This window comes from Arvicanthis niloticus, chromosome 22, assembly GCF_011762505.2.
Source record: "Arvicanthis niloticus isolate mArvNil1 chromosome 22, mArvNil1.pat.X, whole genome shotgun sequence".
Taxonomy (NCBI): Eukaryota; Metazoa; Chordata; class Mammalia; order Rodentia; family Muridae; genus Arvicanthis; species Arvicanthis niloticus.
This window is the reverse complement of record NC_133429.1, coordinates 22,767,311-22,793,990: the sequence shown is the minus strand read 5'-3', so window position 1 is coordinate 22,793,990 and position 26,680 is coordinate 22,767,311. Positions and strand designations below refer to the sequence as shown.

The 26,680-nt window shown below is 39.8% G+C and overlaps 1 long non-coding RNA gene across 3 annotated transcripts in view; it reads right to left on the bottom strand.

The window, feature by feature from the left end:
* Positions 1–1,426: 1,426 nt before the first annotated feature.
* The window catches only part of LOC143436131 (uncharacterized), a 65,768-nt gene continuing 40,514 nt past the window's right edge, over positions 1,427–26,680 (bottom strand). For all 3 annotated transcript variants that reach the window (XR_013106336.1, XR_013106335.1, XR_013106334.1), the window contains 2 exons: positions 3,926–4,066; positions 1,427–1,900 (listed from right to left, as the gene is read on the bottom strand). This is a non-coding gene — a long non-coding RNA (uncharacterized LOC143436131). The remainder of the gene's footprint in view (positions 1,901–3,925; positions 4,067–26,680) is intronic.

Here is a 26,680-nt window from a genome sequence, read left to right as displayed (position 1 = left end):
TTGACTTCAAGAAACTATTTCTAGGGCCAAAGAATAACAATTCCAACTTCCTGCCAAGAATGTGTTTACCAGACGCCATCTTGTAAAGTCTTATAGAAATCTTTTCCAACCTATTCGAGAGAATATATTACTTTATTTCATTGTCTCAGCTTCATATTCTCTATACAAATTCTCTGGATTCAGGGAAACCAGGATGTTTTCTCATGAAGTGCTCACTCATTCATTAACTTGGAAAAGTTTATCTTAATCTCACTGTTTTCATTAATAGTTGGTTCTCTTCTCTCACTGAATACCTGGAGGGAACCTCCCTCTACACTACAAAGCAAAAAAAAGTTTCCCCCAAAACAAGAGACCACACCACAATTTCTAGTTCCTACACGAACAATAGGGAGGGAAAAACAGACACCAAAATACAGACCCACCAAAGGTGAGCCTCAATCGCTTGTTTAAAATCAATATAAACAAAAGTATTCCCTTTGAACAGTTCTACAGGATGACTAAAGAAACCTGCTACATTAAGCAGGGCACTGTTGATTATAAAAATTCTTGGGAAGGAAAAAAAATTCTCACTTTCTAATGCAACAAACTCACACACAGAGACACACACAAACACATACATTCACTTATACACAGATACACACATACTTATACCCACTCACACAGAGACAGACCTACTCACACAGAGACACACATTCACTTACACACTCACTCATACACAGATGCACAAACACCCACTCTCACACACACACTCACACACTAACACACACAAACACACCTACTCACATACAGACACACAAGCACACATACATATACTCATTTACACACAGAGACACACAAATATACACACACATAAACTCACACACAGAAACACCCGCTCATACACAGACACACAGATACACATACAAACACATACTCATATATAGATATACACATACACAAATACACCCAGACACACCTACCCACAAACACAGAGTTAGAAATTTCTACCCTGCTTCTAGATATATGCCCCTTTCCTTCCTACATGAATGTGGATAAATCCTATATCTTTGAATTTCAACTTTCTCATTAATAAAAAAAAAAATGTTGGAAGATATTATTTCTATTGATCAGATCTTTCTCCTTGTAACCATCCATGAGTTTTCAAAACTGACACTTAACAAAAATTTTTGTTACAATATCATGAATAGCACAGAATGGTATTTAAAAGGTTTCCTACTTCGCATCAAATTTAGTGAATAACATTCCCCCCAACAGTTCAAGAAAAATTCAGATTCTAAATATCCCTTGTAAAATTAAATTTTATAAAGAATATGGATGAAGCCTCAGACCTGGGCTCTATCCCATAGGAAGGAGTGCGGGGGGGGGGGGGGGGGAGGAGGGGGGTAGGAAGAGAAGGACAAAACTGTGTTCTAACGAACTCTCTGTTTTCATCTTCGTTTTCGTTCCACAAGCATATGTCACTTTATTGGTTGCTGTTCCCTCCAAAGTGGCTTTATTTATGATTCATATCCTGCTGACAGTAAAATGTTTATAGCAGACGATCTCACCATTAACCTTAGCTTCAAAGGATTAAAGCTAATTATGGCATTGGTTTTGAGTAGTTACGCTAACTACGATTTGCTCTATTCATCAGGCTCTATTGCCATGAACCCGATGGCTGTAACAGGCCGTCAGACTTCCACGTCGACACCAAGGATCTCACTGAAACTCAGCATCAGCAGCCTCACCGGCTCCATGAAGGCAGACAAGCTCTGATGCCCGAATTCACTCCACTAAGGTTTTGCATGTCCTGGATCCAATACCTAGTAGGTCAGTCCCATATCTCTTAGTGAAGGAATCAAATATCAGTGCACATTCTCAACAGGCCTGCTTCTAGTCCGGGATGGTTTCTGACACTGGACTGAAAACACAAACAGAAATTATACAGAATAAATATAGTGCCGTGTCTATAGGGGACTCATCTCTGACTATACACTAGATTTCAGGCAACTGTGTAGCTAGTGGTACCAAGCAGTCTGGGCTTTCTCTCCCAATTCGGTCCCTATCCCCAACCCCTACCTACTCCTTCCTTGTCTTTTTATTGTCAGCCTTATAAATCTTAGGCATCTTTAAGTCTTGACTCTTGGTTTTGGGTTGGGTTTGGTTTGGTTTGGTTTGGTTTTCGTTTTTCGAGACAGGGTTTCTCTGTGTAGCCCTGGCTGTCCTGGAACTCACTCTGTAGACCAGGCTGGCCTCATGTCTTGACTCTTATCTTACCTTTGCCTTCTTCTCTCCAATGACCTTTTCTGCCTCTGAGTACATGGTACCTGCCCTCAGCTCTACAGCATCCTGTTCTACGACAGCCGAATCCCTGTCACATTCTTATCCCTTTGCTATGAGGGGAGTGGGTTTTACATGACCTATATATAGTCTCTATGTGTGAGTAAGACATGGTTATCTCTACCCCGGTTGCCTAGGACAAGGTTCTGTCTCTCTTATCCTGCTTAAAGGAATGTGTGTTTGGTTAGTCTGGAAGTGGTTATAACATTTAAAATCTGTAACACTGGAAGCTTGTTTGTTCCCAACCACATCTGTTATATAACACCATTTACATCTCAAAAATTAAAGATAACCACTTACCTCATTTCTTTTTAAAATTAAAGTTTTATTTTCTGTTTAAACAGCACACGGTGTAATATAATTGGTTTGCAAACATTATGTTATACTTCTCTTTCTGTAACTTTCTCTAGTCTTACATGCACAAAAGCTTTAGTTTCCCCACAGGTCATTATAAAACAGAGAACTGATATCTACTGATGGAGAAAAATTCAGGTTTGGATCATGGGTGGGGTGTGGGGAGAAAAATCTATTCTTTTGTGGAAAAGTCATTAGTTTTTAGAGAAAAGGAAGCCCCCTGTTTCCAGATACTATCGCTCTAAAGGGACACAAGTCATCTCCTACCATTTACTGAGGACCAAGAATCATTCAAGGACAGTCTGGCTACATAGTGAATTGTAAGCTAGCCTAGGCTAGGTATGTGCCCAAGTTTAATTCCAGAACATAAGGGGCAGAGACAGGAGGACCTCTTTAAGTTTGGAGCCAGTCTGGTCTTCCTAGTAAGTTTCAGGCCAGTCAGAGCTACAGAGTGATAGCCTTTCTCAAAAAAAAAAAAAAAAAAAAAAAGAATAAAATAAAAAGAAAGAAAAAAAAGAAAAAAGAAAGGAAAGAAGGGGAAGGCAGGGAAGGAGGGGAGAAGAAAGAGGAAGAAAGAGAAAGAAAGTCATGACATATGATATGTCTGGCATTTTTAGGTTCTTCTTCTGTAGTGGTACTGTAAAACCCATTTTTAGGATTTTTGTAAAGGCTAAATGGGAAAATGATGATGAAGTTCTTATCATAGCATATCCCATTCTATACCTCAAGTAATTAATGGCTAATATTTATCTCTCATTATTAACTACACATTGAGTGTTGATTTTGCTGTAATTAAAAAACCTACAAAAATAGACCCTATTATATAGCACTGAAAGTAATTTAAGACATAAAGAGTCCAGGAGTGTTTCAGACTCTGACTGTTTGTACTCTTTGTATGCCAGAGCTCTCTGGAGGAAACAGAACTAAGAGAACGTGTACACAATTATGAGACATTAGATCGGCTTATAGGAGGATCAGAGGCTACAGCATCCCATAATGCCTCATGATGGTTGCTTTTAGTTGTCACCTTGATTGGAGTAGAAGATGGCTAGAACTGATAAGACACATCTGTGTGCCTTAGAGGACATTTTCACAGAAGACTGACAGGTGAGTCAGAGCCGGAGGATGAGGAGTGAGTACCCACTCTCGAGCTGAGTAGCCCTTCCCCACAAGCAGTTAGCATGCAAAACAAATGTGAGAAAACATCACTGTGCACTGCTGGCAAGCACTTCTTTCTGAGTGTGTCTCTTACCTCTGCTGAGATCCTCTGCTGACATCACACTCCAGCCTCTTCTGCCTAGCAACATGAATTCCATACCAGCAACCTTGCAGGCTGTCAGTGCTGGACTGGGAATGTTGACTTTCCTAGGCTGGGCAATTTCTGGTCTCTCTGCTGTTCCAAATACAGAAAAACATTGGTGAGTTACCCAAGTCCTATCGTGTAAGCCAATCTAAATTCTCTTTTATAATACATACAGATATACAGACATAGACACAGACACATACACACACACATATCACACATATCTATACATCTATACATATATCATATATACACATATATAGATATCATATACATATATACTTACATGCATAAATATAAATATTAACACACACACACAGTCTATTTGTTCTGTTCCTCCAGAATATGGTTTCTTACACTTTTTCCACATGTATCCCATCTTGCCTAAAAATATTTTACACTTCTGGTGTATAGGTATGAAATAGGTATATAAATCAAATATGTACTGATAAGAAATTTGCTTTAAAGCATTTACTTGACATACATACATGTTTGCCTCATGTCAGTGAGGTGGATAAACTTTTTTTGCATAAAGAATTAAATCTTGGATGAATATTTGCTGACTGAAATTTTAAGTTTATAATCAGGACTGTTAAGAGAGCTGCTACACACACACACACACACACACACACACACACACACGCACACACTGTATAAAAGGAAAGAAGTATGCTTAGAACCACTTGAGAAATTGTTGAAATTTCTGTTCTAATCCTATAGTATAGCTTACTTAGTGATTTTTTTTTTTTAATTGAGCTCAAGTCAGCAACTCAGACAGCAAATTTTTAAATTTAGGATTCTAATGCCATGCAAAGATGTATAATTTGATACTTCCAGGCTAAGGAGCGGTGGCAGAGGAATGCTAAGTCTTTGTTTTATGTAAATAAATGATTATGTTTCTATAACAGCAGAGAACTTTGTATGTACAATAAAAACCCAGAAATTCATAACACAATAGACTGGACTCTGAGCCATTGTATCTCAGGCAACATTTATTGCACTGTATAGCATACTGTTATGTGTGTATAATGTAAAATGTACACATTGTACACTCAGAACTAAGACTACAATAAGCCATGTAACACAGGCAAGCACTAAAGACTCATTCATTACCTGTTTAATTTTGAATGAATTTTTGGTTGCTGTACATTCAAAAAACTTTTACCATTGCCAATTTTTTAAGACCCCCCTCCTGGCACACTCAGAGTTACAGGAGCCCATATGGAATGCCAACCCACAGCTTAAGAAGCTAGGCTCTCAAGAACCATGTATATTCCAATGAACATTTCCAGGAAGCTAGATGAACCAGTAGCCGTTCAGCCCAAGGAGTTGGGAGCCTCAGAACAAAGGGACCAAATGATGCAAAGCCATCTGAGGTTGAAGGCCTAGATCTCCAGAGAGTTGCTGATGAGAGTCCTTATCCAATGCCTGGGGAAGGTGGCATGTGGGAATCGGTGGGTTGTAGATGGAAGCAGAAACGGAAATCACGTCTTTCAAGGAGGATCAAGCTTGTATGTTCTGCCACCTCCTGCTTCTCCTACAGTTTGTTTCATCTGCCCTTCCCTGTTATTGGACATCATTTTCCACATTCCCCCACAAGCCCAAATCTCTGGAAACACTCTCATGGACACATCCAGACCTGTGCTCTACCAATTCCCTAGGCATCATTCGCTGTCGTCACGCTGGCCCATGATTGGCCATCTCACTGTTTCTAGGAACACCAATGGCTACTCTTCTGTAGCTGAAGCAAGTGGGAAAGGTTTCAGACAGGATGTAGGGACAGATTTTCCTGTTTTGGAGGGGAGAGTTCCATTGTCTCCTTGTATTTAGTCCCCCTTATTTTATCATCGTTATTATCCATAATGATAAAAGTCTCCAGAATTACCTGGCCCAAATATATTCCTATAGCCCCGAATCCTTCCCAATTTAAAGCAATTGTGGAATATGAATATGATTCTGTAAGATTTCGTTTTAAAGGAAGATGACCACTTCCTTATTCCTTTCTGTGGTGGTTTGAATATGCTTGGCTTAGGAAGTGGTGCTGTTAGGAAGTGTAGCCTTGTTAGAATAGGCCTGGCCTTGTTAAAGTGTTGCACCAGGAAACATTCATGAACCCTCAAAAGACCACCAAAGAGCCAGTTCCGATAGAATCACATTAGGGTCTCTTTATTTAAGCTCAAGCTTGGACTCCCCACCTACCCTGACACAGCAGGAAGGTAGAATAGCCTTGAACCCTCAGCAGGACAAGGTTTTATAAGGAATGGGAGTAAGTGAGGGGATATCCAGCCTGGCAAGTATCTAATACAATAACTATTGTAAGACGACAGGTGGGTGCTCTGAAGCAAGACCGTATACAATCACGAAGAGTCTGAAAGTACATCTAAAACAATCAGTCTAATCTCAGTTTATGTGTTGCTAGGAAGTAACTAAGGAGTAACTCTGGCCAAGGACAAGCCATGGGATCCCTTCCTGGTACTTGGGTGTTGCTTGGGTTTAGCTGTCGGTCAAGTTCTCAGGACTTTTTTTTTTTTTTTAAGATGGAAGCTGGCTGGTCCCAAGGAGGAGTAGGTTTGGCCTTTCTAAAGGAAGTGTGTCATTGTAAAGGTGGGCAATGAGACCCTCCTAACCATGTGGGAGTCTGTCTTTTCCTGGCTGCCTTCAGAACAAGATGTAGAACTCTCAGCTCCTCCAGTGCCATGTCTGCCTGCCCGGACACTGCCATCCTTCCATCTGTGATTCCAATGGACTGAACTTCTGAACCTGTAAGCCAGCCCCAATTTAATGTTGTCCTTTATAAGACTTGCCTTGGTCATAGTGTCTCTTCATAGCAATGGAAACCCTAACTAAGACACTTCTATTCACCCAGATCCTTGAAATAGGAAAGTCATGCCCGCAACACTAATTGGAGACACAGCAATGAAAGGCACATCCATGAAATGGTACAGGAAAAGGTTAGAAGCATCTGCATCCCAAATATAAGGACCAGAGGCCCACCATATCAGCTCTGACTTGCCAACAGCTGGGCTTTCCACAGAGGCAGAAAGAACACTCCTAATTTAAGAAACTGTTAGTCCTATCCCCTTTAAGGTGTAGCACTAGCATCTGAGTGAGGTGTCAAGTAGTAAACATATATATCCAGGAGACCAGCAATCTGGAACCCTGTGTTATATACTAGACCATGTGATCAAACTATCTCCTGCTGTATCCCCCACACCAACCCAACCTAGGTCACATGTTATAGCAATCAAGTAGCTTGGTTCTTGCCCTTCTTACTAAAGACTTGTGAGAGAGTACCTGCAGATACAGCTAACCACTTGCAGAAATGACAGCGGATGCAATCTGCCCAGGGTTTGCAGCCCACATTCTTGGAGCAGTGTATTACATCTGGAGACTTTTGGGGATGAAAAACTGCTCATTTTCCTCTGTTCTCACACTGAGCTCTTTATAGAAAGAGTCCATAGACTTAGCAAGAGAAAAAAAAAAGTCCCCACTTCTGGCTTCTGTCTTATGATTTATATAGAGAATAGGATTGGGTAAAATCATTCTGGGAGATGATCCTATCCAAGCCTATTCTCGGCATTTCAGAAGGCTAGTTCTGTGGGTTAACTCTGCCCGTCCTCATTCATGACCGTACCTGTAATAAATGACGTTGATTGTCAGCATGGTAGGATCTAGAATTCTGAGTCACACCTCAGGGAGTGTGTGTGACGAAGTTTCTAGACTGTGTCAGCTGAGTTAGGAAGCCCCACCCAGAGTGAAGGATGCTCTTCCTTGGACTTGGGTCCTGGGCTGAACCAAAAAGAGAAAGTGCATGAGACATCATGTTCTTCTCCTTCGGCTTTCTAACTGCGGATGCCGTGGGACCACCTCCCTCATATCCCTGCCATCGTGGCATCCACAGCCCTGTATCATACACTCTGTAAGCTCCTCCTTCCTAAAATAAACTCTTCCTTTCGTACATTGCTTTGGCTAGGTGTTTTATCACAGCACTGAGAAGAGTAACTAACATGATGCTATAACATCTGTATCTCAGGATGGAGACTGGATTTGGAGTTAGTTTTTTAAAGATGCAATTAAGTTCAAATGAGGCCACAGGGTAGACCCTCATCCAATATGACTGGTGTTAAAGGAGAAGGAACCAAGTCACAGGCAAATAGAGAGTGAAGACAATTTAAACCCACAGGGAGAGATTGGTTTCTACAAGCCAAGAAGCAAGAGTTCAGGAGAAAACCTACAGGCACCTTGATCTTAAACATCTTTTAAAAAAAAAAAAAAAAAAAGGACTGAATGGAAATAAATCTCCATTGTCTAAGCAGCCCAATGGGCTGATCTTAATAGAAAAGCTAACACAGTGAGGCAGAATAGCAAGCCCAGCTCAAGGATCAGAAAGGGAAAAATCTCTTAAAACATGGGGAGGGGGAGGGGGTGACTATCATTGCCTTTGTATACTCAGAGGCACTAACCAGAAACAAATACACCACATTTATTAATTTGGGGCAGGAATTGAAACCACAAGCAAAGTCTGTGACCATTCAAGCCCTAAGACAACCCCTGGAACCCAAATCTTCCACTCACTCAAACGAGGCTGGGAAAGCAGGCAATTTCCCAGGACCTGCTTTAGATGTGACCAGAACAGCTAATGCAAGAAGACAGCTCTTCCTTGAAGGTAACACCAACAGCTTCCAGATGCTGAGCAGGAGGAGAGTCCCTCCTCTCCTGGGACCAGGCTTTCTTCCTTAATTCTGCTCCAGCAGGATTTGGTGACCACCAGAGCCTAGTGACTGGACAGGCTTTGCCTTGCCTTTTTTTCCAAATGAGAATTTCCCTGGCAGTTATTATGTTGCCACTGCACTGAAGCATGCTGGGTAACATGGGGCCAGGAAATGACAGAACCAAACAGAACTCTATTTTGACCAAATGTAAGAGACAGAGACCATGCCTAGCATCCAATGGGGATCATGCTCTCCCTTTTAAGTATGGGAAGAAGGTATAGGTATGTTTTCACCTGAATGGGACCTCGTAGAGACTGTTGGGTGACTCTAAATGTCTTTCCCCCTTCTCCTTCCTTATTAGAACTTAAAAATGTAGCTGACTACTCAGCTTTCCAAATTAGAGTCCTATCTCAGCCTCTCCTGAAACCCAGAGTGGCTAGCATCATATGAGCAGACAAAAGGTAGACTTCTTGGAGGGAGACTATGTACCCCACCTGCATATTCCTCTTATTTTTCCTTAGGGCTAGAGCCCTGCCTAGCAGGACAAAGGTTCAGTAATAAGATGGAAACTTAGAGCTGGGCATCATGGTACACCCTTATAATACCCTTAGGAAGTAGAGACAGGAGAATTAGGAGTTCAAGATCAGCCTTAATACAGAGGGAGTGCCACGTTAATCTGAGCTACATGAGACCCCTATCTCAAAAAAAATTAATTTTTATAAAAAAATTTTTTTTAAAGTTAAAGGCAGGGCTGGAGAGATGGCTCTGCAGTTTAAGAGCACTGACTATTCTTCCAGAGGTACTGAGTTCAATTCCCAGCAACCACATGGTGGCTCACAACCATCTATAATGGGATACAATGTCTACTTCTGGTGTGTCTGAAGACAGTGACAATGTACTCATATACATAAAATAAATAAATATTAAAAAAAAAAAAGTTAAAGGCAACCATGTTCCAAATGGCTGAAAAGTCACCATATACTTATATTTTATATGAAAGATAAGCAAATATATATCGTGAGTAAACAAGGGATATTTTTAGATCCCTATTTTTCATAAGGACTTGTCTTCTGAGTGAAGAAGACTGGTCTATGTTTCCTTGAATCTGCAAACGTGAAAGAAAAGATCAAGAATAAAGGCAGAAGAGCTGAGCTGTGGTGGCACATGCCTTTAATTCCAGCACTTGGGAGAGGCAGAGGCAGGTAGACATCTGTGAGTTCAAGGCCAGCCTGGTCTACAGAATGAGTTCTAGAACAGTCAAGACTACACAGAGAAACCCTGTCATAAAATAAATAAATAAAATAGGGTAGAAAACTATCGTATGATTCTTACTTCTATTCTCCTTTCCTCATTAGAAAATGTGTCACTTTATATGTCATAAAAGATTCTCCAAAAAGTAAAAGATGCAGAGAGGCAAAGCAAGAAGTTGAAGGCAGGAATGGAAGTGATATCCAAGGCTGGCTGGTGAATGCTGAGTAGACAAGGCTGGCTTGCCTCTCTCAGTGCTACCCTGATGGTGAGTCAAGAGAAAGGATGACAAAGAAAGTTTCATCTGTAGCCTGATGTGGGCTGGGTCATCTTCTCCTCATCCAGGCCCATCTTCATCTGTAGATGCTCTCAGAGGGCAATGATCAACTGCATAAACTCTCACCTTGGCTCAGGGATAAAGGAGAAAGGAGAACTGAGTCTTATCTTGGTACAGACACACTCACCAAGAGGGCAAGAGTCTCACCTACTTTGTTCACTTTTCTGATGATAAGAAGTGATAAAATCCAGGCACCATATTGCATAGTCTGTGTCTGTTTGTGTGTGTGCATATCTGTGTGTGTGTGTGTGTGTGTGTGTGTGTGTGTGTGTGTGTGCATGTTCACATGTTAGGTACACACATGTATAGATGTGTATGTGTGGTTGTGTATTTGTGTGTGTGTGTGCACATGTGTGCAAGCCAGAGGACAATGTCAGGTGTTGTTCCTCAGACTCTGACCACCATGGGGCTTCTTACAATTTGTTTTTGTTTTGAGTCAGGGCCTCTCCCAGGCCTGTAGTTTGTGGGTTAGGTTAGGCTGGTTTTGAAGCCATCCCCAAGGGTCTGCTTAGCTCTGCCTCCCCAGTGCAGGATTACAGGCGTTCAGCACAGCCAGCAAGTTTTCATATGGGTTCTAGGGATGGAACCCAGGTTGTTCTGCTTCCATGGTGAGCTTTTTACCAACTGAGCCACAAACCATATGTTCTTGAGAGTGCTTCCTTGCACAATGCTTAGAAATCTGTCCTAGGGTCATAGTAGTGATTGTACCATGAAAGAATATATGTCATCATCCAAATTGAACTATATAATCATATACATCGACCCTCCTCTCTCCCCAGTAGGCAAAGCCTTTTCAGACACTAGCCATTTGTTAATAGTGACTGAGCAAGTCAACGGGTGTTTGGCTGTGACTTTAGGGAGTTATAGGTATAGGGGAAAGAGGTACATATTATTTAAGGAAACTAACTGAATTCAACTAAAAGTCACTCCAGTAGCCCAAATAAGTATAATTCTTACTCTAGCCTGCTGTATTAGCCATGACACTCTTTGCCCCTAGCTACAAAACTGCTTACATGCATCTTTAAATCCCTTACACGTAACTCTCTAGTAACTGGACTAAAGAGCACATGGTTTCAGTCACCTGCTAAACATCCAGCACGAAGTAGGAATTCGCTTATTTGAACCGTAATATTAAAGGATTTTCTTGAATTTCAATCATTCCATAGCAAGTTACAACTTCAATGCGAAGCAGACGTGCCCTGGAAAGTTAAGAGGCCTTTTCAAAGACAAAGAGGGCTTCTAACCTGCTCACAATTAGCCATTACATGCTACTAGGAGCTGTCTAATTGGGACTGCCAGTCTCAATTAACCAACAAGAGGGGAATGAAGACTGCATACGCCAAATGAGGCACACATGTTACCAATTATTCCCATTAAGACTGTAATGAAATTGTGTTCTGCTTTGGTTTTTCTTTCTTTTCTGGCTCCAAGAACTTACATAAATTAAACGAGCAGTGGAGGGGTTGGGGGAAGTGGATGCTAAGTGTAAGTTTTTCTTTCCAAAGGGTGAAAGAACTTCTTACATCCAAACTCCTGCTGCCTTAGCAACAGCTTCCACTCCCAACCTCAGCAGTGGACCCGATCCAGATGCCAACGAGGTTCACAGAAATCCAGATGGTTTCTTTGTGAGGTAACCTGGGCTCACTCCTCTTTTCTTCACTGAGTAATAATAGAATTTTTAGCCTTGGATATTCCCCCCAGTTGTTTGCTTGGAGACACGTGTACTTGGTTTCTTTGCTGTGATTTGCTAGGTTTCTGACTGGTGGTTGGGGCAATGAAAGATCAAAGAAGAGAACTGTAAAGACGTCTTTAAGCCAGAGGTTCTTAACCTGTGGGTTGAGACCCCTATGGGGAGGTAGGTCAAAAGATGGCTTCTTTTCTTTCTTTCTTCCTTTGTTCCTTTCTTCCTTTGTTTCTTTCCTTCTTTCTTTTCAATTTACTCCTCTCTTATATACCACATCCCTAACCCAGTTTCTCCTCCCTCCATTCTTCCCAGTTCTCCCCCACCTCCCTCTCCCTTGGATCCATTCCTCAGGTTCCCCTCAGAAAAGAGCAGGCCTCCCAGAGATACGGCTCAAACAATTCATAACAAGATGAAATAAGACTAGGCACAAGCCCTTATATCAACGCTAGGCTAGGCAACCCAGTAGGAGAAAAGGGGTCCCGAGAGCAAGCAAAAGAGTCAGAGACACCTCCACTCCCACTGTTAGGAGCTACACCAAAAATACCAAGCTGCACAACCACAACATATATACAGAGGACCTAGCTCAGACCCGTGCGTGCTCCATGATTGTCACTAAAGTCTGTGAGCCCCTCTGAGCCCTGCTTAGTCGGTTCTATGGCTGTGTTCCTCTGGTGCCCTAGACCCCTCTGAGTTCTACAGTTCTTCCTTCCTCTCTTCACCAGGAGTCCTCAAGCTTACAGGGGTCACCTAAGACCATCTGCATGTCACATACTTACATTATAATTCATAAAATGGCAAAAATATAGTTATGAAGTAATAACATGTATAATTTTATGGCTGGGGAGATCACCATCAAAGGAGGAACTGTTTTATAAGGGTCTCAGCATTAGGCAGGCTGAGAACCACTGCTTTAAGTTAAAGGGTCTGCCACTTCTGTCTGCTCTTGGAGCCAGTCTTATTAGCCATCCCCCAGAATTCCACTTTACATCTGAATTTCCTGGATCTGACAGCTTTAAATTTTATATTTAGAAGCATGTTTAAGTATACACATTTAGATGTGCATATATTTAAATATAGGTTATTTTTAAATTTTTACGTGGCGCCAAGCTTTTGATATAAGTTGACCAGAATCCAAAGCGGACTATAAAGATCGTACGATCTTGAATGTGTCTCGGTAACACTAATTATTAACATATTTGATAATTTCCTTCTGAAGTAAAAAAAAAAAAACTTCAGAAACCCACATGTATCTGGAAACTATAACCTCTATTCTTGCGAATGTCTCCAGCACTTTTTAGATCCCACTAAGACAATGATGTTATTTAGGCTGTGTGTTTGCTGGCTTTGACAACCTAAAAGAAAAGCTGCCGAGAACCTGTTGGACTTTGTTCACAGAACATGGAAATACTCTCGTAGGCAGCTGACCTATGAGATTCAATCACTTCTACAGCTCATTTGCATCAAGAGCACTGTAGAGTTTGAGCCTACTGCTAAGGAGCAGACTGAGTACTAGTGTCTGTCTCCGGAAGTGGGGCCTGAGAAGACTATGAGCTTAAACGTTTTTTTTCTCCTAAGAGCCAGACCTAAAATATGTTAGGCTTTGTGACATTTGAGGTCACTGATCGCAGCTCTGCTGGTGTGGTGAAAACAGCCTTAGGCAATAAGTAAGCAAAGGAGCTTGGCTGTGTTTCAATAAAAACCAACCAGGAGTCCAGATTTAGCCTAAGGGGTCACAGTTTGCCCACCCCAACCCCCATCACTCTAAGACTGCCAATTCCTTTTGATCTTCTATTTCACCATCCCAGAAAATACTTTGATGGTAAGCGACTCAAGTTTAGAATGAAATGAAATGATCTAGAAGCATTTGACAAGCTTGATAAAAACACGGGTCCATGTGCCCTTTACCCTGAAGCTTAGATTTACTCCATTGTAGTTTCCAGCAATGTGATTTACTTTCCTCTAAATCTCCTCCCAACACACACACACACAATGGGTATTAATTCAAAGATTTGTGATTTCCTCTTCTAGAAAATGAACCCAATTTCTCCGATAAATTTCATAACATCTAGATATATCTCTTGGTATAAAAGTCAGGATCATTGGTGCTAAGTGCTGAAATATCGAACTCCGAATCTCAGTGGCTCAACTCAGTCAGAACTGTGTTTCTGTTTCACATGGCTCGCCCCTTTCTATTTTATACCTACAACTTCTAGGCTCTTGAACAGCAAATGGGGGTGGCACACCCTCTCTTCTTACATGTCCTTGCAAAAGAGTGAAGCGAGGTGCTTCTGCATGGCTGAATAAAACCTGTGAATAGTTACAACCTAATTGCAAGGGAGACTGGGAAAAGAGAAGGCATGTCATCTGATATATTTGTCAGTCAAGACCATGGCTCTCCTAGAGACCCCACAACAAAGCAGATGCCCAAACTATTTTGGTTATCAGTTAAAGTCAACTCTATGCAGAAATAGCTTAATGTCCAAAATTATTACTTACACCTTGCTATTTGAAAAGGTTAGATCCTTGAATTCTAGAATGTAACAGATTTTCTAAATTAAATTAAATTAGTTTCTTTTTGAAAATTAACCAGAAATTATCTGCTGGGTATAGTGGTACACTCCTTTAATCCCTGTACTCCAGAGGCAGAGGCAGGTGCATCTCTGAGTTCAAGGCTAGCCTGGTATGCAAAGGAAGTTCCAGGACAGCCAAGGCTATTACACAGAGAAACCCCATCTCAGGGGTTATGTAATAACCAGAGAGTTATTGTGTAAAGCAGAGGCTGCTGTGATCTTTGACTTCTAAATTAGATACAGACAGGCGTCATGGCAAAAGAAAACAGGGTTGGGTAGATTCACAAATTTTCTTCATGACTTCAGTTGCAAACGTTGAATGTTATAGTTTAAGAAAGACCATGTGTCCCCATGATGTGCTACTTTATAAGGGCAATCAGAAACACAGAAGTTACTAGTTCTAATTTTGAATAATGAAAATCCAGTTCCAAATCCAAAGGTGGGAATAACCAGCAAAATGTGAGGTGTCTTCTTGAATAGTTAGAGACATGGGCAGAATTTCAAATATTATGACCATGAAATTTTTAAAAAGAAGGAAGCTAGGCAATGGTGGCACAGACCTTTAATTCCAGCACTTGGGAGACAGAAGCAGGCAGATTTCTGAGTTCAAGGCCAGCCTGGTCTACAGAGTGAGTTCCAGGATAGCCAGGGCTTCACAGAGAAACCCTGTCTCGAAAAAAAACCTAGATGGATGGATGGATGGATAGATAGATAGATAGATAGATTGATTGATAGATAGATAGGGACAGAGATGTCTCTGTGTTGGTATTCTAGATTTTAAAGTACGCATGAAGGAATACACATATTTATAGCAGAAAAGGATAATTTTAAAATAATACATTACTTATTTTAAAGTAATTGAGAGAGATAGGATTTAGATGTATTTACCATAGATCAATGATACACATTTAAGGTGACAGATATATTAATAGCCTGAGTTCAAATTTCCCTATATAGTATATATCAAAACACCACACTTTATCATGCATATTTATAGGTCTTATATCAATAAAAAAAAAAGAAAAGAAAAACAAGAGATTTCTACTAAAGCAGAACAAATATTAGCTAAATACTGTGGGGGGTTCTAAGGAGTTAGGAAGCATATCTTATATGGGAACTAGGTACCGTATAAAACTATTGGTTTAGAAAGACTTAGGTTCTGGCAGGCAAAAAAAAAAAAGGTGCTTAGGAAATTCATAATTTTATTTAGTATTGAAAGGAGTGATCCAGGGTGACAACCTATAATCTCTAAGGGTCCACACACATTATCTAATTTTTCAAAGTAAAAAATCAAAAGGAAATGCTGGTTGACATGGAGTGTTGTCCTTCCATGAGGTAGGCCTTGTTTATGACAAGCTATGACCGTAAGCATTGCACAAGAATGACTTCTCTGACAGACCTGTGTGTGGCTTCCATGTCAAGTTGCTGTTTAAACCCTGGCTCTCAACCTTTCATCTCAGGGCCTGTATCCAAATCCTTTATTTGTTAACCTGATAAAACTCTCAGTCTCGCTTGCCTTTCCAGGTCCCGAGCCACTAACATTTGCTCAGCCACTGTGCTACTATTTGGCAGTCTTGCCATCTCAAGGGATCTGACTTATGGACAAGGCTAGCTATGACACAGCTATCTATTATCATTTTAATGTTGGCCTCATTGTCTTAATGCTGACACGTCTTCATAACTCTGCAAAGTCACAAAACCTATCAAATAAAACACACTTTTAATATAAAGGAATTATTTCTGATCCAATTGCCAAGGAGCTGTTACAAGTAACTCTCACACTACTGTAGAACATATCTAGTGAATCCTCAGAATTTCCAATGCCTTTGGAAAAACGTAAGAAGGTTTCCAGAGTATTCGTTCAGAAGACTTTTTTGTTTTGTTTTGTTTTGCTGTGGGTGATGGTGAAGATGATGATGATGTTGTTGATTGTGGTGATGATGATACTCCTTAATTATAGATGGTCATTACCCCACCCAGAAAATGCTTTATTTGTATAGTAACAGTGACATTTTGAAAGGAAAAGGAATTTTGTTAGACTACTTTTATGTCCATAGACTTCGTATTTCACGGTTACTGAAAGCTTTTATATAAGGTTTATTTCCAAAAAAAAAAAAAAAAAGGTCAATACTTTTCCCTATGTAAGGCATTGAAAATGTTAGCAATGATCTAATAGGTCACCAAATTGCTATTTTTTTTTAATAGTTTAGATGCTTATGAAAAGAAAGCACATACATCAAAAAGCCTGCTTCAAGCTTCTCATGATTAGATGGTTTCATGCTATTGTATTTGTTGATTAAAGCATATTACAAACAACTTTCACCTAGTCATTGGCAAAACATTGAGATTTTATTATATTGGGGCCTCTAAGTTCACAGGTCGCAAAACATGGAGAACGGAAATGATTTGACTTTGAGGGATCATTTAAAACACACACACACAGCTTTGTTTTACAAATGACAAAACGGATGCCTAGAAAAGAAAAAGCAACAGGGTCTCTTCCTACACCATCTATTTCTAGCTGCACAGAAATGGCAAAGGCTGCTCATCCTTGTGTTCTTGGAAGAACTGGAAAGACATTTGAATGATAGACATCCTCAAAGGATGCACGGGGTTGTTGGCTTTGAAATGGCATAATTGTTCTTTGGGAGAACTGAATGACAACTCTTTGTTCATCTGTTGAACTTTAGTTACTACGAAAATAACCTGTTTCCACGTGTCTTTAACTCGTGCCTGTTGACAACAGCAGATGACTCACTGAGCAATGAATTCCAGCATCTTCCGGATTGCCTGGTGGATTTTTACGATGGCCTTTTTTACTGGGTCAAGGAGCAGCCATGTGTAACCCGTTGGGGCCATTACTGGGTTTAAACTCTGTGGCAATTGCACTTGCTACATCATTCATTTAATTGGTTCAAGAAAAATGCCAAGGAGACGAAAGTCAACAACTGCATTCTCAGTGTGCCTCATCCCAGGAAGTACAAACAAATGAGGAAGGGGCCACAAAGGAGGGTACCCAGATAGATGGGGGTAGAGAGCATTACCAGTACATCTGCACAGTCCCCAGAACACAAGATACCTCTCCCTTTTATAGCCTCTTGTCAAAGCCTGCCTGTGCACTTAAACAAAAAGATATAAAATAGAATTCTTTGCATGGTGATATTGTGTTACCTTCCTGGGAAAAGAGAGGCATGCAGGAAATCACGGGAGCAGTTATCAGATGTCAAAGGAGAATCCTTTGACTTCTGCAGATTCCTAAACTAACACTCCTTTTATGGCACTGTACTTCATCAGAGACACGACCTGAAACGGGTCTTCAAAAGATCTTTTATGATGGAGACACTAAATTCCTAGTTGTATTTCACTCCATTCTTGAGCACTCCCAAGTAATCGTACTAGCATGACATCTAACATCTTTTTCTTTTCGCTAAAACAAACAAACAAAAAATTGTCATAGTGCAGAGCAACAAGATACTGCCATGCTCTGTTATGTAAATTAATGCCTGCTCTGAAACAGGAATCTTTTTTAGGCTGGGCTTACAAAAGATACCCATTAATTTTATTTTATTTTTTTTTAATGTTTTAAAGTTGCTCCCACGATGATTACCTTTTGTATTTTTTTTCTTATGCTCCCACTTTGAGAACGATTATGGGGTCTGTCTACGGAAAAAAGGACGCCTTGAATTTACGATTACCCTTGAGGTAAAAAGGGAAAGCAACAAGATACAGAGAAATCAGTCCTAAGGGTTTCAGTGTCTCAGAAAAAATTGTTTTTTCCCCCAACATCAGGCAGAATAAATCCACTGCATAGTTCTTTACTTATGCAGTCAAAACAATGTACAGCATCACAGATGGGTAGGGAAGCTCTGTTCAAACACAGGGTCAAAGGATTCCTTTTTAAAAGGTCCTTAGAACTTCTGTAAGTAAAGTTTCACTTTTTTCTTTTAAAGAAAGCATGAAGTTAAAACTACAGTGTTAAAACAAGTGTCTACTAAGTCACAGGCTAAGAATATCTACAGTCACTGTCCTGATAGAAGAATTCTTTACCTTATTTTTATTTTTTTAGATTTATGCATGTGCTGATTCACAACCTGCCCAACACTGAAAAGATGAAAAGAAGGGATACTACAACATGTATGAAACCAAAGGGGGTGGACCATTTGATCAATTAAAAAAAAATGTAAGAACAAGGGGGCTCTAGGAATTTATAGAATTAAAATGGTCCCCATTAAATATATTATTGAGCCTTGTGAAAAGATATGTTTCCTTTAACTTTATATTTTTAAGAATCACAAAAGATGCAAATGAAACTACACAATGAAAGATTATCCAGACTGCTGAGCTGAACTTACCAAAAAATATATAAGGCAGACACGGTGGCACATACTTTTAATCCCAATACTTGTGAGGCAGAGGCAGGGGGATTTCTGTGAGTTCCAGGCCAGCTAGGGCTATACAGTGAGAGTCTGTCTCCAAACAAACAAAAAAGTATGACAGCTGACAAAGATACATAGACAGAGGCTGACCAGTTGACCAGTTATAGTTAATATGTTCTTCCTTCAACATCACAATTTCTCTCAAAAGAAAAGAAAATAGACTCTCAGTTAGACATTAGTACATGTCATGATAGACACCTTCTCAAGTACTTTCAAACCTCAGCACAAGCCTGCCATGTATAATTCTCTCCTTTTTTTTTTTTTTTTTGGTTTTGGTTTTGGTTTTGTTTGGATTTTGGTTGGTTGGTTGGTTGGTTGGTTGGTTTTGGGTTTTCAAGACAAGGTTTCTCCGTGTAGACCAGGCTGGCCTATGCCTCCCAAGTGCTGGGATTGAAGGCATGTCTTACCATACCTGGAGAGTTCTCCCAAAGAGCAAAAGGGAAACCAAGATGTTCATCTATGATGTGTATCATCCAACATCCAGCATGTAAACATGGATTAGTTGTTTAAGGCTACCCAAAGTTAGAAGACTTTATCATATCTCGTTCATTTAAAAACCAAAGCAACAATTCTAGTGTGCCCTACGACATGAGGGCAAAAGAGATTCATTCAGCTCCCCAGCTAGATGATCAGTGATCAGTTGTAAAGAATCTATATTTTTGGATAAAATCATTCAATGTTCTGCACTATCTGTTATAACCACAGCAATATGTAGCAAGTAGTTTACTTTTTTTTTTTTTTTTTTGAAACAGGGTTTCTCTGTGTAGCCCTGGCTATCCTGGAACTCACTCTGTAGACCAGGCTGGCCTCAAACTCAGAAATCCACCTGCCTCTGCCTTCCAAGTGCTGGGATTAAAGGTGTGCACCACCACCGCCTGGCAATAGTTTACATTTAAAGTTGTGAAAACTTCAATAAAACTAAAATTTCACTTCTTCAGTCACAGTGGCTAGATATTCAGCAGTCCATGGCTCCAGTGTTGGACAGTAAATATACTGAGTTCTCCATCATCTCTGATAACTCTATTGGGTACCACTTCTGGGTTCTCAGCAACCTAAAATTAGGAAAAGAATTTAATGACAATAACAACAACAGAAAGCCTTACTTCATGATATTTTGCAAATTAGTACTTTACATGTGTACAGCCCTTCATGGCTTCCCTCCATGATCTTTCCAGAGATTCAAAAAAAAAAAAAAATGTTCTTTATCGTTAAGCTAAAACTGTCCCTCTAGTTGGAGAGAAGAAGGTGAAATTTAGGAGTTAAATGACAGAAAGGTCATAAATTAGTCCCAATGGCATCAAGAATTCTCCCAGTCCCCAGGCTCAGCATTTTAGGGTACAGAACAAATGCATACTTAGCATCAGCCCAACTCTGATCTGTATCATTTAGGATGTGGAACACATATTTCAGCCTTCAGTTTCATTGTCAAAAAAAACAAAAAAAAAAACAAAAAACAAAAAACAAAAAAAAAAAAAAAAAAAACCCTAGGGTGGTCATGGCAACCTTGCAGAAAGTAGCACTCATGACCTGACAATACTCAGGTATGACATTGGCCCTCCTCAACACTGAGCAGGATTCCCCTCTATCTCTTTTCATCTTAATTTGAAAAGCAAAGTTTTTTATTTCAATGTTATTTTCTACAAATAGAATCAACAGACGTGGCTCATAATTTAGGAAGCCGGTTTTGAATACGTTGGCATTTTAACTGTTATACACACTCTAGTCCCGGCTGCTATATTTGTGCTACCTCAGAATTTTCAGGATTAAATGAAAATTTAAATAGCATACAAAATCTGACATGTAGATGTACAATGAATTCAAGTCCTCTGCATCCTTTCTTCTATAACCCAATGCCTTCTAAGTCTCCTTGAGGTATATGCATGGTCAGTCCCAGTCCACCAAGCCTGGATTCTGGGTTCTTGTCTGCAAGGACAGGTGACTTGGCAATATTTATAATGTAATGATGATATATAGTTACCATAGGACAGTCGCTTATACATTCCAATGGAGAGGAGTATGGAAACAAGATTAGACATTCAGCTATTTGTCTTACAGGAAGCATCAACTGTGTTCCAATTATTGATTATTCAGCTAATGCAAATGTATATTCTATGCTTTCTTCTATATTATTTAAAAGATCATTACAGGAAGATCTTGAAACAGACTTACTTTCAGAATGCTGTTGAATCCAAGATATTAAACTTAAGTTTATAAATCATATGCGGGGGGCATATGATTTATAAACTTATATATGATAAGCGTATGATTTATAAACTTATATATGATAAGCATATGATTTATAAACATATATGATAAGCATATGATTTATAAACTTATATATGATAAGCAGGTATCTTCAGAGCTTTATCTACAGGATGGCACCTAATACGTTCCACTGGAATCTGATACAAACCCTGTAAGGCCTCAAAGTATGGCCTCTATTATATCTCATTTTTTTTACCAAATAAAAAATGTGAAATTCCAAGAGATTACATAACACAAAAAATTGTGAAGCCAGGACAACAGCCCAAGTAGTTTCATTCTTCAGCCAGTGACTTTTCTATGACCCAAGCTACCAAAGCAAGAGAACCTTTTACTACACTAGCACTAAAGGGCTCATAAATATCTTCCACCTTCATCAAATCAAAAGCAGTATATAAAGCCATGGCTACCAGAAAGCCAGCCACAGAGCACAGAGGCTATCACAGGGGTTCAAAGGCTGCAAGAAGACAAATTAGATATCGTTATCCAGAGCTTTGCTGCTGAGCTGCTGGATCACTTGCTACCTTGTGGAGGTTCATCAGTCAGTGGGAGTCCAGACAGAAGTCATACTGAGTTTGCAGATGGCACAAATTAGGGAGGAATGGCAAGAACCCTGGGGAACAAAATGAGGATTCAAAGACACTTTCATTAAGCCCTAAGCCACATCTAACAAAAAGAGAGGATTAATGATATAAATACGACACCCTTGTATTATGGCTTCATTATGTTCCCTCATAATTCATATATCGAGGAGTTGGGGTATAATTCCATAAAAGAATCATCCTTAGTTTGCATGAGATACTGAATTCAAGACTCAAAACACACACACACACACACACACACACACACACACACTCTACATGTTTAAAGAATTAACATTAACTCTGAGTACCTGAGAATATGACAGGATCTAGTGGTTGGCTGCTTGTTCTAGTTTCATTTCTGTGGCTGTGTTAAAACACAACAGAATAAAAAGGATATAACAGAAGAGGGAAAACTTCATTTGGCTTACAATTCCAAGATACAGTCCATCCTTTTGGAGAAATCAAGGCATGAACACTATAGCAGATAGTCACATCACACCCACAATCAACAGCAAAGAGATAATAAGCACATCCTAGCTTGCTTGCTCTCTTTCTCCTGTTATAAACTGTGAAGGAGCCCCCTGCCTAGGAAATGGTGCCACCCACAGTGGGCTGGGTCTTCCTGCATTTGTTAGCAAACAAGTTACAGGTCAAATCAATCTAGATAACTCCTCCTTGAGACTCAACTCTCAATAATAAAAATCAGAGCTGAAATTAATGAAATAGGAATAAGAAAAATAATACAAAGAATGAAGAATTCTAAGAGCTACTTTTTTGAGATGACAAACAAGATTAACTGAACCTTGGCCCTATTAACCCAAAGAAACAAAGAGGAGATCCAAATTAACAAAATAAGAGATGAGAACAGATATATTATGTTGTAGTAATTATTTAAAATGACCTCTGGTCATGCTGCCTATCTAAGCTGTGGCAACTCTGCCTAGCTCAGCTGCCATGTTGCATGGCCAGAAACCACGTGCACGCTGCAGCTAGAAACAGCCCACCAAAAACTCCAACCTTGCCACTCACGAGATGCCAGCATGGGAGATGGCTCTGCCAATCTTCCACACTGTCTCCACAAGGCTGGGCATTGCCCAGAACATCCCACCATTCATGAGGGCCCAGTAAGAAAATGAGACTCTAATGCTTAAAGATTAATCAAAGGTTTTATATGTTTGATAATGCTCAATAACAATATGCCCATACAAAGAGAGTTGTTTCCCAATTAGCTAACTCTAAATAAAAGTTTTTACCCACAACTGCTCTCCATACCTGCATGGCTCTCCATCACTCCTACATGGTTCCTCTCCCTAGCTCCTCCTCTTCCTTTTCCTCTTCCTCTCCTTATTCCTCCTCTTCCTCTCCTTACTCCTCCCACCTTAGCTCCTCCTACAATATTACAACACACACACATCATAATCTTATAAGGAAATATTTTATGGTGGAATTTACATTATAAAGTTCTAAATAATTGATAAACTTCTAGATTCATCTAAACCCCTAAAGTTTAATCTAGAAATACACAACTCAAACAGACCCATAACAAATAAGACATAAATAGTAATAAAAAGACCTCTGGCCAAAAAAAAAAAAAAAAAAAAAAAAAAAAAAAAAAAAAAAAAAACAAATACAAAAACAAAAACAAAAACAAAAAAACAAGTCCAGAAGTCCAGATGGATTTAAAGTAGAATTCTACCAGACTTTCAAATAAGATCTACAGTCAATACTTATTAAATTATTCAAGAAAATAAAAACAGACTGAACACTTCCAAATTCCTTCTATGGTGCCACCATAACTCTAGTACTGAAATCAGGTAAAGGTAAACACACACTCACCAAGACCTACATGTCAATTTTCCTGGTGACCATAGAAGGAAACACTCTCAATAAAACTTTCAAACTAAATTCAGGCATATGTCAAAAAAAAAAAAAAAAATCATCTGCTATGATCACATTGGTTTCATCCTAACAATGCAGGAGGATTCAACATACATTAAGTTACTAAATGTAATAAATCATATAAACTGGACCTAAGACAGAAATTCTACGATTATTTCAACAGATGCAGAAAAGGCTGTTCATAAAATTCAAAAAGTTTTCATGAAAAAGGTTCTGAGAACAGTAGGACCAGAAAGAATATATCTACACATAGTAAAGACTATATAAGACAAACCCATAGTCAGCATCATTCTAAGTGGGGAAAACCTCAAAGAAACACGACACACATACACTCCAGTTACAATAGAGAAGATAAAACTGTCCACTATCCTCAGTCACTTTCAATATAGTGCTTGAAGCACTAATTAGATAAGTAATGTAAGAGAATAAAGTGAATACAAATAGGAAAAGAAGAAATCAAATTATCCCTATTTGTAGATGGAATGGTGGTATGGTATGGTATGGTATGGTATGGTATGGTATGGTATGATATGTAAAAGCATTAGAAATTTCAAGTAGTCTACCAGAAATCTTCTGGAAAAGATCAACACTTTCAGCAAAGTAGCAGAATACAAAACCAACTGATAAAAATCAGTAGCCTTTCTACACACCAATAGCAAACACACTGAGAAAGAGACTGTGGACAAACTCCTACCTACAGTCACCTGAAAAAAAAAAAAAATGAAATCTACTTTCCTTGGTCAAAAGAACTCCATTGGCAAGATTGTGTAGTGATTATCTGAGGTAGTTTAGGCTTTAGGCCTTCCCCATCGCATACAATGAGAGAGAGAGAGAGAGAGAGAGAGAGAGAGAGAGAGAGAGAGAGAGAGAGAGAGAGAGAGAGAGAATGAGACAGAGGGAGTGAGAGAGGGAGGGAGGGAGAAAGAGAGATCCATATGATCATTTGCTACAAAAGTTATATTCAAATACTCATTGTGTAGTCATGAAAGGTGACATTTGGGGTTCCTAAGACAATTTATGGATCTCTGTCTAGGCATCAGTGTTGCCCAGGCAATAGGGCTACTAGAAGACACATAAGATAATAAGAGCCTGCCATTGTTGGTAAAATAGCAAAATCAATGACCAGGAAGAAAGTTTAATAGACATCTAACCACAGTGACTGAGATGAAGGATGCCAGTCCCAGAAATGGAGTTCTAGGCAGGGACAGAAGGAAGGCTTTAATAAGAGGAACCACAGCACAATGTTCTGCCTCCTGCACCACAAGATGAAGATATTATTCAAAATAAAATGGTTCACAGCATCAGTGCTGTGATGTAAAATCAGTGTCTCACAGCAGAAAATAATGTACATAGAAAGCTTTGGCCGAGCTGTGTGTCTTTGGCCACAGTAAATGCTTATTAAATGTTGAGTCCCATAAATATTATTTCTAACCACCCTAGGGTTTCTGTTGTTGCAATGGAATGGAACACCATGACCAAAAAAGCTACTTGGGGAAGAAAGGACTTACTTGACTCACACTTCCACATTGCTGTTCATCACCAAAGGAAGTCAGAACAGGAACTCAAACAGGCCAGGAACCTGGAAGCAGGAACTGGTGCAGAAGCCATGAAAGAGTACTGCTTACTGGCTTGCTCCCCATGGCTTGCTCAGCCTGTTTTCTTATAGAATCCAGGACTACCAGCCCAGGGATAGCACCACCCACAATGGGCTGGGCCCTCCCACATCAATCACTAATTAAGAAAATGCCTCACAGTCGAATCTCATGGAGGTATTTCCTTAACTGAGTCTCATCCCTTTCTGATGGCTCTAACTTGTGTCAAGTTGACACACAAAACTAGCCAGTGCACTAACTATATATTTCCAGGATATGGAGAGATCCAAGATTAAACATGTTACTCTTTCTCAGGAAGACTGTATCAATATTCAAATGATTTCTGTGAACCATGGAACTTTCCTTCTTTAAACCAGAGATTATGAGAAACCTTTGCTCCTGAAAGCGGAAGCCTACCTATAAAAAGTTTCTAAACTTAAGAGAGGATTAAGCCTTGATTGTGGTTAAAATGTACTGTTATAGAGAATGTATCTGTGCAGATTAATCCAAAATGCATTTGTGGGTGGCAAAGATTTAGGTCCTGGATTCCACAGTATATTGTGCATATTCAAACTCAAACTGGATCACAAATGCTAGACTATGTTGCCTATTTGGTATCTCTGGATCTCAGTCCAGGCCTTTGCAGAATAGGAAAGGATCACAACACACACTTCAATAGGTCAGTGTGAGAGTTCATAAAACATAACAGTGCCTGCTCTGCGGGAAGTGTTGCTTATCACAAGTATAACTAACCACCTGGTATCCACACAGTCAGCAGAGGAGATACAATAATAAACAATGAGTCCTGGCCCCTTAGGAACTTCTGAATTACTAAAGCAGACTGAATCAAAACCAGATCTCCAGACAGGCATATTGACACTAGCCGTTTATCCCAGGATTTCTGAAGCAGAAGCAGGCAGGTCTCTATGAGTTTGAGACCAATCTGGTTCCAGGCCAGCCAAGGCAATATAATGAGACTCTGTCTCAGATGAAAGAAAACAAAAGCCAGAATTCCAGTAAAATGTTATCAGTTGCCAAGATATAAACCCTGTGGCCGGATGTAGCAGGGTTAGAGAAGGAAGGTAGCTGGCTAAGCCTAGGAAGCCTTCCTGGAAGAAGCAATATCTAAGCTAAATCTTCAAGGACAGTCAGTAGATGGCAAGGGTCTTACAGTATGTTTGACATCTTTTAGTTAATTTTTTCCTTAGAAGAAAAATCCTTTCCGAAGATGCTAACCTATAAAAGAAGAAGAAGAAGAAGAGGAGGAGGAGGAGGAGGAGGAGGAGGAGGAGGAGGAGGAGGAGGAGGAGGAGGAAGAGGAATCAGCTAGAAAATGAAAAGAATTTCCTCAGAGTAAAGTTAAAGTCAACATTTTCTGCA